Here is a 17,832-nt window from a genome sequence, read left to right as displayed (position 1 = left end):
CCTGATGGGCTTTCCTTTATATGTGATCTTATTTCTCTCTCTGGCTTTTAACAGTGTGTCCTTATCCTTGACCTTTGCCATTTTAATTACTATATGTCTTGGTGTTGTCCTCCTTGGGTCCCTTGTGTTGGGAGATCTGTGGACCTCCATGGCCTGAGAGACTATCTCCTTCCTCAGATTGGGGAAGTTTTCAGCAATTACCTCCTCAGACACTTTCTATCCCTTTCTCTCTCTTCTTATTCTTCTGGTACCCCTATAATACGAATATTGTTCCATTTGGAACACAGTTCTCTCAGTAGTCTTTCATTCCCAGATATCCTTTTTTCTCTCTGTGCTTCAGCTTCTTTGTATTCCTCTTCTCTAATTTCTACTTCATTTACCGTTTCCTCCACCGTATCTAACCTGCCTTTAATACCTTCCATTGTGTTCCTCAACGATTGGATCTCCGTCTGAAATTTGTTCCTGAGTTCTTGAATATTTTTCTGTACCTCCAGGAGCATGTTTATGATTTTTATTTTGAAGTTTCTTTCAGGAAGATTAGTTCAGTCTCACCCAATCCTTTTTCTGGTGTTGAGTTTTTGCTTTGAACCAGGTTCCTTTGACATTTCATATTTGTATGTGGCACCCTCTAGTGCCCAGAACTCTACTCTCTAGAACTGCTCAGTCCCTGGAGTGATGCTGAGGATTTTAGGGGAGTGGTGCTGGTGCCTAGCAGGAGGAAAGAGTTGTTTCCTGCTTTCTGGCTGCTATGCCTGTCTCCACTGCCAGAGCCAAAGGGCCGAACATACAGATGTTGTAGCCTCTGTGCTTTGTCACTGCTGTAGGCGGGGCTTCCCTCTGGCTGGCCTGACACCAGGGCAGGGTTTGCTGGTTTGCAAGCTAGGTGAGGGCTGGCCAGGAGGAAGGTGCAGCAGGCTGCATATCACGGTGTGGGGCCTTGGAACTACGTAGCCAGCCAGTGGGATGGAGCATCTGAAGATCGTGAAAGTCCCAACCTGCTGGGTACAGTGCACCCGGACAATTTTGTCTACCTGTCCTTTCTCCTGATCAGTAAGCTCTGTGGATTCCTTGCCCCTTTAGCAGACCTCTCGTTGTTAGGAAGTCTCTCAGACTGCCTGCCAAGATCCGCCGGTTATCAACCCGTTTTCCAGAAACAGCTGGAATCTCAGTCTCTCCAGGTATTCTGCCTGTCTTACCTTTCCAACCCCACTAATCACCAGAGCATCATGCAATGTAGTTTCATGCTCCCAGAGCAGATCTCCATTCCCTTCCCGCTGTTTCTCTTTCTCCTACCAGTGAGCTGGGGTGGGGGGCTTGGGTCCCACCAGGTCATGGCTTTGGTACATTACCCTGTTTCATGAGGTCTGTTCTTTCCTCGAGGTTTATGCAGTCTGGCGCAGCCTTCTTTCCTGTTGCTCTTTCAAGATTAGTTGTAGTAATTATATTTTCAAATTATATGTGGTTTTAGGAGGTCTCTGTCTCACCTCTCATGCCATCATCTTTAATCCTGTACTCTCACCAGCCATTTTTTAAAAGCTTAGCGTGTATAGAGAATTTGTGTATAGTATGGAACTACAGATCATTATACTGAATCCCAAACACAGAACACCAGGTTCACCAGGTTCCTTGTTTTAATAAGTTTGAGAATCTCGGAATAAAACAAAGTTACTTAAAAGATTTATCAGGGTATTTAATAAGGTTACTGTGTACTATGAATCTCCATGAATGCAAAACATAGTCAAGTATTACTCAAAACATTGCTAGCACAGCAGTTAACTTCCATGTATTAAGTAAGCTGTGCCATGGAGAAACATGAACATATATATGCCATGATACCTTTTATCCTATATTTTTAAAACGTGAGGTAGGGCAGGAACATGGGACAAGCATCATGATTAATTTTTCCTGCTAGCCATGAAAAATGCTGAGATATAACTAGTATAGTAAGAATAGGAGGGACTCCATCTTAAGGCTGAGGTTCCATTTTAAAAACCGGGGAGTTAGGAGGTATGATTCTTAACATATTCTTTGGTAATCAGCCAACAACCTATATCTTACAGCAGGGCAAGCAGTCCTAAATGACCTGTTCCCACTGCTTGAGAGTAACCACAATCTTGAGAATAAAAGGATCAAGAAATTCCTGGTGTAAAGTTTATCTTACAGAACATCTAGAGGACAGACTATGGATGTGACACAGTATCTCTCATAAGAGATCAACATCATGAGACCACATGTCAAGCCTACGAACCCCTCCCTTTGCTCCATTCTTGAAAGCCTTAAAATACAGAATCCTAAGCCTCTAAGTGTGTCTTCTCTCTCAGGTTGCCCACACTAGCCTTTCTTTGAATGTATACTTTTGCCTTAAATAAAGACTTCTCACTGCTCAACTTACTGTACGTTGTTGCTGTGCTCTTCCAGTGGTAAACTTCTTTGTTACTTGGTTATTTCACTCAATTCTCTAGACTTAAGGATAAGTCTTTACTCTCTCTATTCTAGTTCAGACAACTAGTTCCTCAGTAGGGAAAGCTTACTGAGATCTCTGATTTGGACTTGCAAGTTCCCATCCCCTGGGTGACCCTGACAGGACCACAGCTGTACAATAATGCTATTTAGTAACCTGCCCAAAGATCTCCTTTCTTTGCCTTTGGTAAATTTTTATTTTTTATTTTTTTATTTTGGTATCATTAATATAAAATCATATGGGCAACAACATATGACAAACACACAGCCAACACCATACTGAACAGCGAGAAGCTGAAAGCTTTTCCTTTAAGATTGGGAACAAGACAAGGATGCCCACTCTCACCACTTTTATTCAACATAGTGCTGGAGGTCCTAGCCATGGCAATCAGACAACACAAAGAAATAAAAAGGCATCCAGATTGGTAAGGAAGAAGTCAAACTGTTCCTGTTTGCAGATGACATGATATTGTACATAAAAAACCCTAAAGAATCCACTCCAAAACTACTAGATCTAATATCTTAATTCAGCAAAGTTGTGGGTTACAAAGTTAATACACAGAAGTCTGTTGCATTCCTATACACTAACAATGAACTAGCAGAAAGAGAAATCAGGAAAACAATTTCATTTACAATTGCATCAAAAAGAATAAAATACCTAGGAATAGAAATAACCAAGGAAGTGAAAGACCTATACCCTGAAAACTACAAGACACTCTTAAGAGAATTAAAGAGGAAACTAATAAATGGAAATTCATCCCATGCTCTTAGCTAGGAAGAATTAATATTGTCAAAATGGCCATCCTGCCTAAAGCAATCTACAGATTCAGAGCAATCCCTATCAAAATACCAACAGCATTCTTCAATGAACTAAAGAAAATAGTTCTAAAATTCATATGGAACCACAAAAGACCCCGAATAGCCAAAGCAATCCTGAGAAGAAAAAATAAAGCAGGGGAAATTATGCTCCGACTTCAAGCTCTACTACAAAGCCACAGTAATCAAGACGATTTTGTACTGGTACAAGAACAGAAGCATAGACCAGTGGAACAGAATAGAGAGCCCAGATATAAACCCAAGCATATATGGTTGATTAATATACAATAAAGGAGCCATGGATATACAATGGGGAAATGACAGCCTCTTCAACAGCTGGAGTTGGCAAAACTGGACAGTTACATATAAGAGAATGAAACTGGATTACTGTCTAACCCCATACACAAAAGTAAACTCGAAATGCATCAAAGACCTGAATGTAAGCCATGAAACCATAAAACCTCCTGGACATAAACATGCACACCTTCTTCATGAACATATCTCCCCAGGCAAGGGAAACAAAAGCAAAAATGAACAAGTGGGACTATATCAAACTAGAAAGCTTCTGTACAGCAAAGGACACCATCAGTAGAACAAAAAGACATTCTACAGTGTGGAAGAATATATTCATAAATGACAGATCCGATAAAGGGTTGACACCCAAAATATATAAAGAGCTCACCCACCTCAACAAACAAAAAGCAGGTAAGCCAATTAAAAAATGGGCAGAGGAGCTGAACAGACATTTCTCCAGAGAAGAAATTCAGATGGCAAACAGGCACATGAAAAGATGCTCCACATCACTAATCATCAGAGAAATGCAAATTAAAACCACAATGAGATATCACGTCACACAAGTAAGGATGGCCAACATCCAAAAAAGACAAACAACAACAAATATTGGTGAGGATGTGGAGAAAGGGGAATCCTCCTACACTGCTGGTGGGAATGTAAATTAGTTCAACCATTGTGGAAAGCAGTATGGAGGTTCCTTCAAAAACTCAAAATAGAAATACCATTTGACCCAGGAATTCCACTTCTAGGAATTTACCCGAAGAATGCAGAAGCCCAGTTTGAAAAAGACATATGCACCCCTCTGTTTATTGCAGCACTGTTTACAATAGCCAAGAAATGGAAGCAACCAAAGAGTCCATCAGCAGATGAATGGATAAAGAAGACGTGGTACATATACACAATGGAATATTATTCAACCATAAGAAGAAAACAGATCCTACCATTTGCAACAACATGGATGGAGCTGGAGGGTATTATGCTCAGTGAAATAAGCCAGGCGGAGAAAGAAAGTATCAAATGATTTCACTCATATGTGGAGTATAAGAACAAAGGAAAAACTGAAGGAACAAAACAGCAGCAGACTCACAGAACCCAAGAATGGACTAACAATTACCAAAGGGAAAGGGAATGGGGAGGATGGGTGGGAAGGGAGGGATAAGGGGGGAAAAGGGGCATTACAATTAGCACACATAATGTAGTGTGGGGGGGCACAGGAAAGGCAGTATATACAGAGAAGACAAGTAATGATTTGACAGCATCTTACTATGCTTATGGACAGTGACTGCAATGGGGTATGTGGGAGGGACTTGATAATAGGGGAAGTTTAGTAACCATAATGTTCAATAATTGTACATTAATGATACCAAAAAAAAAATCATATGGGCAACACTGTGGTTACTAGATTCCCCCCATTATCAAGTCCCCCCCCACATACCCCATTACAGTCACTGTCCATCAGCATAGTAAGATGCTAGAGTCTCTACTTGTTTTTCTGTGCTATACTGCCTTCCCCGTTTTCCCCTCATGTTATGTGTGCTAATCATAATGCCCCTTACTACCTTTTCCCTCTCCCTTACCCTCCCTTCCCACCCATTCTCCCCAGTCCCTTTCCCTTTGGTAACTGTTAGTCCATTCTTGGGTTCTGTGATTCTGCTGCTGTTTTGTTCTTTCAGTTTTTGCTTTGTTCTTATACTCCACATATGAGTGAAATCATCTGGTATTTCTCTTTCTCCGCTTGGCTTGTTTCACTGAGCATAATACCCTCTAGCTCCATCCATGCTGTTGCAAATGGTAGGATCTGTTTTCTTCTTATGGCTGAATAATATTCCATTGTGTATATGTACCACATCTTCTTTATCCATTCATCTACTGATGGACATTTAGGTTGCTTCCGTATCTTGACTACTGTAAATAGTGCTGCGATAAACATAGGGGTGCATATGTCTTTTTACCTTTGGTAAATTCTTAGAAGACCCTGGGGTGGTAGGGGCTTAGTTTCCATGCCATGCAGATTCAAGTGGACACTGGATGCCAGGTGACCCTGGCTTTACAAGTTGGCAAGATATTTGCCCTATGCCCAGAAAGAGTTTAATGATCTTCCCTTTCCTCCCTCTGCCTTTCCTTCCTCTCTACTGTCTGCATGGCTGCTGCCACTCAGTACTACTGTCACTTTAATGAATTCCTTCCTTTCCCACACTTGTCTGACCTGGTTGAGAATTCTTTCTCAACCAGTGTCAAGAATCCTCCCCAGTTTGAGCTGAGGTTTCACCTAGTGCACAGGGGTGACCTCCCCAGACGCAGCTGCCCAGTAATGGTACACAAGAATATTAGTTCCACTACTTTACAACCAAATGTTAGATGTGCTTACCCTAAAGCCAATAGCTGAACTGAGTTTACAAAGGCCCTTGGATGCCTGTTAGACCATATATTTCTTTGAAAGGCTGTTTACTTCTTTGGTAATAACTGCCTATATTTTGTGTATGATAGATACTCCTGTGACTCAGTCATAATATTTATCCCTGAAATCTTCTGTACTGAGAAAAGTAGGCACTGTGCACTAGATGTAAGGTTCTAAGGTATTGTGCAAACCATGCCTTGTCCAACTGGGATAATCCCAGCAAATGTGCCAACAGAATAAACATGGAGCATATTAATGGGGGACCAAATTTTATTTAAAGATTTTCCCTGAAATTAATTTAAAACATTAATTTAAATTATTTTATATTAAAACATGCAATTATTATGCAAAAGAAGGCAAAATAAAGTGTTTCAAGATAAAACAGGAGACATCAAAGAAATTCTCAGTATGACAATGCCTTTGTAGTTGTCCTTTAACAAAATCACTCCCCTCTGCAGGTAAGAGTGCTAGTTTAAAGGAAAAGTTTAAAAATCACTAAGCTGTTAGTAAGTTGAGCTATATGAACTGCCATTTTTATAGGTCAAAAAATGGCTGCTTATGAGCACTTTCCTATGATTCTATCAAAGTATCATGTGCAGTCTTCAAGACTCTGGCACTGTGGGAGAAGCTGATGCATGTACCCTGCACAGGATTCTTAACCAGTGACTTTACTAGCTTATAGTAGTACATATGTCTAAACACTACTGACTGTTGACCAGAAGAGGAACCAGCAGGGGGTCAAGTTTCCAAGGCCAAGGTTTTTTAAAGTAACTTGCACCAAAGCCAACTCTGAGAGCAGTTATCAACTGTGTATCAACAAGGGCTAACTTTCCACCTGAAAATGAATAGGCAAGGAAGTATAAGTACCTTCAACAATACAAAACACCACAAAACAAAAAAGGATACTCATCATACCAGTCTTGACAGACAGTGTTAACATAATTTTCCCTATCTAAGGTTTATAGATCTATTTTGGTAGAGATGGGAAACTATATTGAAATTTATGGGGGAGGAAGAGTCTTCCTAATCTTTTGAGTCATTTTAGTTTCTTAAGATGATTTATTATATCATTTTGAAGAGGAAAAAGAGGAAAAGTAACAAATAACCAAAGAGAATATCAAACACAAAACAGGCAGGTTTTTTGGATTGGCTTGATTTTCTTCCCAGAGCACAGAAAGACCAGTGTATAAATGAACAATCCACTAAGCAGTAAATGGAACTAATCCCAGCATGTTAGCAAGTGCCTAAAGTTTTGAAATATGTCTCATACTTATATGTTAATTACTTTTCTTTGTAAGAGACATCACAACAACTTCAACTCAGTCTCCATACTTTCTCAGTTTTGTTCAAAAAGCATAAAGCAAACAAAACAAAAAACCTCTCAAGAATCTCCCATACTTCAGGAAACACAGATATCTTAAAATCCAAACCTTTAAAACAAAAAACCAAAACAGTAATTAGTTTTAATCAAGAAAGAAGTTGGATCATTCTACCTGCCTAAGATTTCCTTTGACCTGATTCAGGGTTTACAAAATAATGAACATTAGATCATTCTTAAGATTATTCCTAAGGAAAGCTGCCCTTGGGAGAGAAAAATGAGATCTTTTTGCTACTATAAATATCCCCAGGTGCAGTCCTAAAATTCGTTTGCTGAAACATTTAAACCACTATATTTCACCAGTTTAGAGTAAAATAGGCATTGAAGAAAATCATTTGTAATTTTAGAGTTCTTTAACAGTTTTATTGTGATGGTTTTTAAATCTTGTCTGTATTTATTCCATCTTTGAATCTGAAGTATCTTGCTTTGCTTCCTACAGTAATCTCTTTGTAGAAAAAAATCACTTCAAGAAGTAAAAAAAAATTACTTTCTTCAAGAAGCCTTTCATGATTTATTCCCCTATTTTCAGACTACCTCTCTTGGTATAAAACTACTTCATTATATTTATGCTCCTTAAAATAATAGTTGGCTTTTCTAGCTATCGTGTAGATTATGTGATTCTCAGTATCCTTCCAAATCATGATTCAAAAATCTTAATAATGATTACTAGAGTAGTAGCATTATGGGTAATTTTCTCTAATCTCCAAATTTTTAGTGGTTTAAAACCTTTTAAAATGAAACCCTTAGAAAAGCAATAAACTAAACTGCTGTTAGATTCCTAACTTTAAAAATTCATAGTGCCATTTGTTAACATCATCTTGGTAACATCACAGATGGGGAGGGCACACATGTAGCCTGGTGTAGTTCATGGCTATGCCTTTTCCTTTCCCCAAAGACTCCCAAATCTCAAAATGACATGGTAGCTATTATTCAGAGTCAGGAACATTTTAGGTACTTAACTTACATCATCTCTACTCATCACAAGGAAGAATGCAAGGAAGGTATAACTGGTCTCCATTTCATGAATGACAAAACTATTAAGGTATCAATAAACAGCAAAGTAGAGAATGAACCCAAGTCTCTGGCAACAAAGCTCATTCACTCTTCCTCAATGCTAGGAAGCCTTTGCATGGGCGCTGGCAGGGCCTGGGGCGGGGAAACAGCATTTTTAACATTAAGATGGTAAGGGACACAATGTGTGGAACAAAGATGGTATGGGTGGGGACTAGGGGAACTGCTTCAAATTTAGGTTCCTTCTCTACTTATACCCCCTACATCTTTCAATGAATCACAAAATTGGCTTCATCTCCCAAATACTCCAAGGACAAGGGTCAAACAATTAAAAACAGGGCTGGGAAAATATCAAAGAGAACACAACACAGATGAGGTAGGTAATCTGTTAAAGTTAAATGAAGCTAATAAGCATGTCAAGATAGCAGACCTATGACAATGTAGACTAAACTCAGGCTGCTTTAAAAAAATACCAAAGTTGAGCCTAAACCAACTAAATTAATATCTCTGGAGTGCTGTGATAATGGATTTTTCATTTAATGCCCACTCCACCACCATAAAATATCTACTAGCACTAATTATTCATAAATAAGCATAGTGGGACTACATATCATAGACCATTTAAATGTCTGATTATTGTTTACTACTCTCCTATAATTCACCTATTAAATTGGGTAAGGAAGATTTATCTTAATATTATTTTTAGATAAGTCCATAGCAACTAAAATTGCTTCAGAAAATAGCAGGAAAATACAATGAAATTCAAACCTATGACATTATTTGGTACGAACTTAATTTTTCTAATTCTCTTTAACAACCTAAAAATAAGTTAGCTGTCATTAATTAATACTTTAAAATGTTAAGTGTACAGTACTGATTTAAATTCAGTAAGAATTTGATTTGGCTGAATCGTTCAAAATTACATGTACATTAAATGTAAATATGATAAATACAAAACTTTTATAGTCATACTGAGATTTTAGAAAAGCTGTTAATTTTATAGTAGCAGTAAAAACAGGTTCAACTCTTTTGGAAAACATACTTTATTGTAAGTTATAAAAATATCAAAACCATTTGACATAAGCATCCAGCTTTTGAAAATTTAAGGTAAAGAAAGAAAAATACCAGAAGCACTAAGTGCTGGTCACAGCACTAAAAAATTGAATACGAGAAACTTGCAAGACCAACAGTTAGAGAAATGGTTAAATGAAGCTTAACATATTCAAAGAATATCAGGCTGCCCCTAAAATTGTAATTATGAAAACTACAAGTGCAGCAATTTTACACATTAAGAGAGTATTCCATAAGTAAAGCAGTGTTTTAAGTTGGTAAGGAAGGGCCAGGAGTGGGGATGTCATTCACTTTGCCTCCTCTTGTTTTTCCAAAGCACTAGAGTACTGAAAGGGATGTGAAGAATGGCAGAAGCTGGATTCAGTGAAGAGATTGCCAATGGGGACCCCAGCTGAAGTCTAGCCATTTCTGGCAGTTCTCCCAGATTACAAAAGAAAACACCCCTGAAGGGTAAAACAGTGTTGGAGGGCAGAAAGGTAATGAATGGTAGGAACCAACTCTATTAAGGCAGTAATAGGAAAAGGAACATTTTGAGGATTGATTTACTTACTAGAAACTTTAAACCCTTATAACACTGCAAGTTAGATATTATTATTTTTATTTTACAGATGATAAAAATGAGTTAAGAAATTTGTCCAAGGTTAAGTGGAAAAAGAAGATAACCTATGTCGGTCAGGTTTCAATACCCATGTTACTTCAAGTACTTCATATAGTCTCCTCATACAGTTTCTAATCACTGCTATTATGACACAGTTTTTGCCATACCTGCCTGAATCATCTAATTATAACTTTGTTGTTGTTCTTCTCACTTCATTCTTTTCTTACAACTCTCAGTACATTGCTGAAGTGTGAGGTCTTCTAGAGAATTACCTTCCAAGGACCCTTTCCATCTAGCCAGGGAATTGGTAGGTACTAACAATGTTAGTTTAGTCATTGGCTATTCGACAATTTTTATCATTCTTCATTCCGCAAACCAAATCTTCCAACTCCCCCGGGGAAGAAAGATTTCATTTGGGACATTAGAGTACCAGAAGGCAGATTTTAAGGTAGGAGAAATTTTATCCTTTTATCTACCACCTCAATCAACTGTAAATCACTATCTAAGCAAACTCACTACTCAGTACCTAGATGAAAATCCAGTAAAAGGAAGTTAAAACAAAAAAACTTTTTTCCAAAGATATACAGCAACTGTTTCTCAGATCAGGAACTTTACTGATGTAAGTCTCTTGGGCCCTCAAAGACTATTCATTCTTACTTGAGACATAACTAATAATCCAGTTATCTGAATCATAGATAGGGTGAAGTAGAGCACCACATTAAAAGTAAAGGAGCAAACTCATTGAGAACAGTAAGTCAGAGCAGGCAGCTAAGTGATGGAAATGACCAAAATACTATTTAATACAGATTTTTTCTAAAAAGCAGGGCAATATGAGGCTACTTAGTACAAGAGCAAAATGCACAAGATGCCATTATTCTCCTGGCTCAGAAAGGCTAGGAATCTTTCCTCAGTTTTTCAAAATAACTATCATTATATTTATTGCTTATGTAATCAACCACATAACACTTCCCAGTTTAACCACTAGACCCTGCCTGCTTTAGAATCTCCTCCCTTTCCCATTTCTAACTGTTCTCTTACACCCTGTAGCACTCACAGAGTCACCCTTCATCCACTTTAGTCTGACAGCTTGGCTTTTCTTCAAAAAAGAAAAGTTCACCACATATCCTTTGGACTACCTAGCCTTGAACTTAACTATACTTCTGACTTTCTTGGGGCCTTACCTAGTTTTCCTGGTAGACACACTGCTTCTCACTCCCTGTCCAATGTCCAGCAAGCTGGGCTCTTAACTTTGCAATTATCGATCCCTGTAACGACTTCATTATTACTCTGCCTTCCAGCTGCCACTGTCTTGGCTCACCCAAGTTAATACAGTGAACATACAGTGAATCTATTACCCCTAACCTTCTAGTTAGTCTGGAGCAACACTCCATAAACAACTTCATTGATATTTCTACAGCAAAAATAAACATTTGCATAAGGTGGGATAAACAATGACTAAAAACAGCTTCCTATCAGTTTAGGTCATGTTTTGCTGCCAAATGAATAAAGAAAAATTTTTCAGAGCCTTCTGGAGTCTGGATTTAAGAGTAAAGGATTTTGTACCTACATGTTTTTCCTTTCGGCTTCTCAGATTTCTTCCAAAAATACATATTTTAAATGTTTTGATATTTCAAAGGGAAATTCTAATTTCCGGATTAATTTTAATTACATAAAAAAAGGTATGGAATAAATGAGGTATTATTTTGCATATATACAGAAAAACGCATATATTCATTATACAGAAACCTATAAATACAACAGAAAATAGATGCTGTTTATATTTACACACAGAGAAGCATTATCTGAGCAATAAGTACAACTAAGTTACTGAAAAAATACATAAATAAAACATTTAGTGAAACTAGAACCATACCATTGTTTTAAGATAAGCAAAAGTATATGCTCAGCTTTAAATATTTAGAATTATTGCCTCCTACAAGTTTCTTCTTTCCTGTCACACAACTAGTTCCAATTTCTTAGGCAGGTAACATGAACATAATATGTTAATACAGCTATATTATGATTCTTTTCTAGAAATAATTATCTTTTAACTTGTTACTACTAGGAAAAGGAAAAAAAAAAAGCCCAAGCATGACTAAGGATACATACTCCAGTTTCTATCTGTTTAGAGAGTTCTAATTTCCCATTTAGGTCTTTCGTGTTCACAGGTATACTTACAATACTTTATGTCTAATCTATATCAATTGCTATGTCACTACAGTCATGTTAAAAAAAATATTCTGAGTTAAGTATTACTGTTATTTGTGATAAACACCATGAATATGTTAGAGTTTAGTAAAATGAAAAAATTTTCCGCACTAGATTCAAATTAAAACTCAAAATTGTAAAGTTGTTAGCAAAACATATAGTCTTTCCCTTTCTCTTAGCTTTTGAAATGGCTCAAACTGCTGAAATTAAGAACTTTAAAGTAGGCAGATGTAACAGAAAAGTCATGCCCTTCTATCATTACACACTTAGCATCTAGAAACATTCACTGGATCCTACAGTTTATCTGACATAGTAATAAAAAAGCAAGATAAAGGAATTAAAATGAACAATCTATTAACTCCTACAAAAGATTTAGTGATTACGAGTTCAGAGTTCTAGTCCACAGTCAGCAAATTTATTCTGTAAAGGACCAGAAGAGTAAATGCTTTTAGGCTTTGAGGACCACACAATCACAAATACTAACAATAGACAGTTATAATACATAAACAAGTGTGATTGTGCCCCAGTAAAACTTTATCTACAATAACTGGCAGCAGACTAGATTTGCGCCACAGATAGTCACTTGCTGACTCTCACTCTAATCCAAGGAATTTAACACTACAGCGAGACAAGGGATTCAACTAAATGATATAAACCAGTCTTTATTACATTCCTTAGGTTTCAGTTAACTCATTTCTTAAATGAAGTTTAATAAGTTTCTGCAGTCTCCTTCAAAAATCTTAAGAGGACTATGGTTCCACTAAAGGATTGTTCAAACTGATCAACTACATATACTATGAAAAAGACTCAAAGTTTTTTTTTAATGCAGATGTCAATAAACTGATTGACAAGGATTTGGAATAAAAGAATTTTAGAATGAGGGGTCAAACAAATCCAGAGTTTAATCATGTATTTTATTCAAAAGATAATTAAGAAAGACTCATAAACGTTATTAACTGCTTCAATTCCCTTTTAGAAATAAAGCTAGAAGGAAGGAAGATAGATGCATTGCTTAAAGACGAAAGTACTTACATTTTTTCCTTAGAGAACAAACTCATTATTTGTGTAATTTTGAAAAGTTTTAAGGTACTATGGATTATATTATTTTCTGCCACTAAAGCCAGATACAATGATGAAGAGAAAAGTGACCTAAGATCTGTAATAGTTGTGGAGGAGCTTCAGCTAAAATTCAGTTCCCGTCAGGTCTTTTCCAGTACTCTAGCTATCTAGAGAAAATAAATGCATTCCAAGACTCCAACCTCCAGTACTTTTTCCAACTATCACTACTCTTATGTTATAAACCCTTCCTGCTTGCCCGTTTTATTAAAAAAAGAAAAAGCTTATGGTATTAAAATCCCGGCTTCAAAGCTCATCTAAAATTACTCAAAGATAAACTTTCTATAACGTTTGGAAAACCAAACAGGAACAACTCTTTCCCCATCTATTTAACGCTCATCTCTAAGGACACTTCTGCTTTCCTTACAATTTAAATAATCTCACCAGAGATATTTTCCCTGAAAGATCTGAACCGTGCTCGTGGACCCCTCTTTCCCTCTCCTTTTAACGTTTCCTCTAGGCTCTAAATTCCTTAAGGAACCCAGCCTGCACATAAAAGGTGCTGAATATTTGTTGAATAAATAAATGCACATAGAAACCATGTGCAATTATAACTTTTACTGAGGAAGCTCAAATCATTTGACTACTGTTATCTGACCTGACGGTTAAGGAAAATCCTCTTACATTGCTGTAAGTATACATTGCTGTAATCAGTACGCTTTTACAAAGTTTCTAAAGCGTTTATAAAGTTTCTAAAGACTTCTACCCTCTTGAAATGACGTTGTGCTGGCTGAGACTAGGGTAAGAAGAAATGTTTCCTCACAGTAAGCAAAGGCTACCATACCCCACTAGGAAAGGCTTTCTTTCCTTGCAAGAAGAACTGGAAATAGTCCTTCACCTAGAAGGCAGTATTCACCGTGCTCCCTGCTGCCTTCTGGAAACCTACCGGAGGGCTGCGCGCGGGCGCGGGGAGCGTCTCGCCCGAAGGCGGGGTGGGGACCCCGCTGCAGGCTCCCACGGGCGCGGCGGGCGCCGCCAGAGCGGGTTCCGGGAGCCGCGCGCCGGACAGGCGGACTCCGACCTGCCGACCTTCCCCGCACGCAAGGAATCCCGGACTCCCGCCGGCGGGCAGGGTCCACGCCTACCTGTTGTGCTCGGGTCAAACCAGACCTTCCCATAGCCCAAAGGGAGGACGGGTAGCGCTGGCTATTCGGCCGCCTCCGCGTCCCAGTTCAGCCCCTCCTGGGCGGGCTCCGGCCCCTACGGCCACGACACCAAACCCCTAGTGACCTTCCCGCACCCGAGGTCCCTGCATCCTCCACCACTTCGCTGCCGCGACCACCCCGGGACCCCCAAGCCTCTCCACTGAGGGTGCAGGCCCCAGTGCGCCGTCCCCCCGAGGCAGACGGGCAGCTCGGGCACCACCCCCTCGCGCCGGGGCCGCCTCCACGCCAGGGACATCCTTCTCTCCCTCTGGGGTCCCCACAGCTCGGCACCGTCCCAGCCCCGCCACGTTACCTGCTCCGCCGCGCAGCAGGGTAGCGTCAGAACCGGCCGGCGACGGCGACTGCGAGGCTGTGGAGCAGGCGGGGCGCGCGCGGGGCGGAGCCGGAAAGCTCGGAGCCGCGAGCGCGCCGGGGGCCGGCGATTAGGAGCGCGCCCGGCGCCGCGCCGCCGACCCGAGGCCCCGCCAGCCGGCCGTCGAGCCATCGAGCGCACACTCTGGCAGGCGTGACTGTTCCGCCGCCGAAAGACTGATGGCGAGCCCGCCGCCCAGTTCAAGTTCGGCTTATGACTTTGCAGACCGGAGATTTTGGCCACAGCTATTTTTATGTTTATAGCCAGCCAGAGTCCATGGGGACGGCGTTGGGGCATCTGAAGGCTAAGACACACCTGGAGCCTGGAGAAATTCAGGCAGGGAGTGCTGTGGGTGGAGATATTAGACATGGAAGAAAGCCTAGAGAGCCTTGTTGTTCTTCCCCCTCATGTAACAGCCTGAGACTCTGGGGTCCGACATAAAGCTACTTGCTCAGGGTCACACTGAGTGACTTGTGGAATTGGGACTAACGGCCTTTTGGCTCCAAGTCAAGTACGTTTTTCCAGTATACTCAGCGTTTTGATGTAATTTTTCAATTTTTATTTTGAAACAACCTTAAACTTGCAAAAATGTTGCAAGTATAATAATACAAAGAACATTTTTTTCCTGAACAGTTTGAGGTTTAAGTTGCCCACAGGATGACATATTGTACCTCAGCGCTTTAGTTTATGTCCTAATAGGCATCCTCTACAACCGACTTACAATGTAACTACCAAAATCAAAATATTTATGTGATAACATGTCTTGCCAATTATCCCAAATATGTCCCTTATGGTAAAATGATTCAGTTCAGAATCAAGCATTGTATTTACTTGCCATGTATCTTCGATCTGGAACACTTCCTCAGTCTTTCCTTGACACTTTTGACAATTTCTTTCCGCTTATAGAAATGGCCTTCACTTTGCATCGGTCTGATGCTTACTCACCATTAGTTTCAGGGTAGGTGTCTTTAACAAGACTCTCACAGATATATTACAGTGTTCTTCTCATTGCATCCTATCAGGTGGCATGTGATTGTAATTTTTCTCATTATTGATGTTTATTTTAATAAGGTGGTGTCTGCCAGACTTCTCCACTGTGCAGTTACTTTTTTCTCCTTTGTAATTAGAAAGTATTTTGCGAAGGAGATTCTTTGAAACTACATATTTTGTTTCTTATCAAACTTTCAGTTAATTTATTTGTATAAATACGAATTCAGTTTCCTATTTTATTAAATGGGTTGTAATCTGTTTCTATTTTTATTTATTTTAATATTCACATTGTCCCAGGTTTGGTCAGTGGGAGCCCTATTCATGCTGACTTCTGTTCCTTTGTGTGCGTGTTTTAAATTCTTTCACAATGTTTTATTGTAAAACACTTTTAAAATACAGAAAACTTGAGTTTTTATACCCCTTACCCACCATCCATTATTCCACATTAATATTTTGTGCCCTTTTGACACACCTCCATTATTCTTTGAGCACTCCCTTACTTTTTGGTACAATGAGATGTTACAGGCTCATCTTGCCCCTGACCTGGATGCAGTCATTTATCCAGGAGTTCTGGGTCTTTTTAGTGGAGAATGGTAGTTAGAAGCACTGGGCATGCTCACTACTATTGGGGTATTACTGCTCAGGCTGTCTTAGTGGATGCAACTAGGGAATATTTATACTTTCACACATATACACAGTGCATCTATATATGTATACTGGCAAACATACATTTACAGCTGTATTTCATCTAACAATATATATTGAAAAATCATCTGTTCACAGTAATAACTGCAATCCAGCATCACACAGTTTACTTCTGTTTTCTCCCTTCCTCATATGTAACTCCTTTCTCCTGCAGCAAGAAACCTGGATCCTATTATCTCTGAGATATTTACTTGTTTGAACACCTCCCCTTTACTTAAGTAATGACTCATAGTTGCCATCTTTCCCTTTATAGAGTGCTGTTCTTGTCCCACTAAGGTTCTGAGACCTTAAAATTAGCTGTCTCAAGCCATCTCTTGCCATTTCCTTATACCTGCTCTCAAACCCTGTCTCCATGCCCCATCCATAAGCCCTCTCCACCCTGCTTAGGCTCCACTATCCCATGCCAAGCATCCTCCTAGGAATTCTCTCTCTCTCTCTCTCTCTCTCTCTCTCTCTCTCTTCATACACACACACACACACACACACACACACACACACATATATTCAATTATTATGATGTCCAGTGTATATGTATAAGGTAGTGTAAAGTACTCTGAGAAAGGTACAAAAGTATTACAGATCTTGAAGGAAAGAGCAATTATTATGAAGTCCAGTTGGGAAGTTCATGAAGGGCTTAAAGAAAGAGATGACATCTAAAATGGGCTTTGAATGCATAAGAAAGGATAGTAGGCCATCTAACCTCTATTAGATATGGAAAAAACTCTGAAAAAATCATTTCAGTGGTCCCACATCAGAAAAAGTAATTCATTTTGACTGAGTATGTGGTACAAGAATAACACCACTAGAATTTTAGAGCTGGAAGGGATATTGTGTGTCATTGAGTCCAACCACTAGTTGTACAGAGGATTCAAAGATAGCTCCAAACTTTGAGCCTAAGTAACTAAAATAATTAATTTAGAAGGAGGAGTTTGTTTGGAGGGGTAAAAAATAAGTTTAAGTGCAAATGTGTCACATTTGAGGTGACAGTGGAGCCTCCAAGGAGAAAGGTGAGACCACAACTTAGAAGAGAGGTCAGAACTAGAGATCTAAATTCAGAACTTTTCCATAGGGAACTGACAGCTAATACAATGAAAGAGAAAAAACAACAAGGACAGAACTCTGAAAAAACAACTAGTTTAGTTTTAACTAAATGGAAATGTATTCTACTTTTCAACTACCAGTATGCTTTATTCAATCTCAAACTGAGATTATGAGTCATAATAAAGAGGAAGCTGTATTATAGTTAGTGTAAAGAACACAGCTTTGGAA

The 17,832-nt window shown here is 39.1% G+C and overlaps 1 protein-coding gene across 4 annotated transcripts in view; it reads right to left on the bottom strand.

The window, feature by feature from the left end:
- HEATR5A (HEAT repeat containing 5A) overlaps positions 1–14,847 on the bottom strand; it is a 122,446-nt gene extending 107,599 nt beyond the window's left edge. For all 4 annotated transcript variants that reach the window (XM_057488506.1, XM_057488507.1, XM_057488508.1 and 1 more), the window contains exon 1: positions 14,809–14,847. The gene's annotated coding sequence lies outside the window, so the exon portion shown is untranslated. The remainder of the gene's footprint in view (positions 1–14,808) is intronic.
- Positions 14,848–17,832: the final 2,985 nt, after the last annotated feature.

Source organism: Manis pentadactyla, chromosome 11 (genome assembly GCF_030020395.1).
Source record: "Manis pentadactyla isolate mManPen7 chromosome 11, mManPen7.hap1, whole genome shotgun sequence".
Lineage (NCBI taxonomy): Eukaryota > Metazoa > Chordata > Mammalia > Pholidota > Manidae > Manis > Manis pentadactyla.
Note: the sequence above shows the minus strand (reverse complement) of the source record. Positions and strands in the feature narration are given on the sequence as shown.